Raw genomic sequence first — 1,499 nt, 5'->3', positions numbered from 1 at the left:
AATCTAAGCTTTGGTATTATTTGTAGTATAACTTAACGGTTTTCCACTCAATCAACAATTCCTGCTGTTTAATATACCCAAGTACAATTCTTTCTACAAATTACTTCATGTTTGATTTGAAGTATTAACGTGAGTAAACCGAGTGTGGACGTCTTACTGCATCAAGATGGCCAACATTTTTCATGCCCTTGTAAGGAAATTCCAACTTTCATTCTGAAGATTCCATAATTGAGTGTAGTGAAACTAACAAGCAACAGGTAAATTAACAAAAGAAAAGCCACACCACTGTCAAAAGACAACCTTGCAATTTAAAGATTTTAATTGGCTTTATTTTCCATTCTACAATCAAACAACACTTAATCCCATAAAATAGAATAAATGTGCCAGTCAGCAGAGCAGACAATTTAGTTTTATAGAGAAAGGATACAGAAAGCAGGAAGGCCAAAACTGGCTTGACCATCTCAAACTTATAAGGCTGGGACAGAGAAAAGTAACTGATTAGTTAACATGCGTTACTTTAGGTCACTTTTTTTTTGAGACAAGGTCTTACTTTGTAGTTCAGGGTGGACTTGAACTCACTTTGGAGCCCAGGCTGGCCTTGAACTCACAGCAATCCTCCTGCCTCAGCCTCCCCAGTGCTGGGATTACAAGCGTGTGCCACTATGCCCAGCCTAGGTCACTTCTTTTGTGTAAGAATTGAAGCAGAGTGAACTTCATTATTATGCATTAAAACCATCCTGTGTTGGAATCTAGCTATTCTCTCGTTTTTCTTGGTTTCTTTCCTTTTGGTGAGATGGATCTTTAGCATGAGTGACCCCATTTTGATTTTTAATCTCATCTGTTGAGGCCTAAGGCAGGAGCTTAGTCCAAAACAATAGCTTCCTGTAATTTTTATTCGGCATCCAAGTATAATTTCCGTGTTTTGTATTCTATACAAAATATGAAACTCTAACAAGGGCCAGATGGTTGAGGTTAAATTCCCTTGGCATAGAGGAGAGGGAAATGAGAGGAGTGGACCATGTAGAATCATAAATTATTTTAGGGAAGATAAATGGATTCAGGAGACAAAATTATTTTGTAAATGATGCTCTTTGGAATCTGAATGCAGTGGAGAGACAGACAACGTCTTGCAGTCTGCCAAGGTTCAGTTTCGTTCCTGTCTCCTTTGCTGCAATCAGGAAGTTTCAGGGAGGCCATAGAAGGCGATGGTGCTCTCTTTAAATTTTATTTTCTGTCTTTTTGAGACAGGGTGTCACTGTGCCGTTCAGGCCAGCTGCGGGGTCACTCTGTAGCCCAGGCTGGTCTCAAACTTGCAATGATCCCAGTGCTGGGATTACAGGCATGTGCCACCATGCCTGGCTAAGACGCTGTCTCAAAAAGATAAAACAAAAACATCCAGTAAAGAGAAAGTGATGACATTTATTTCAATAATTTTTATTGCAGTATCTCAAAAATATTTCAGCAAATTAATTAGTGGGTTTTTTTTGGTACCGGGAATC

The sequence above is a fragment of the Chinchilla lanigera genome, unplaced genomic scaffold (assembly GCF_000276665.1).
Source record: "Chinchilla lanigera isolate Chin_1 unplaced genomic scaffold, ChiLan1.0 scaffold00037, whole genome shotgun sequence".
Classification (NCBI taxonomy): domain Eukaryota; kingdom Metazoa; phylum Chordata; class Mammalia; order Rodentia; family Chinchillidae; genus Chinchilla; species Chinchilla lanigera.
Note: the sequence above shows the minus strand (reverse complement) of the source record.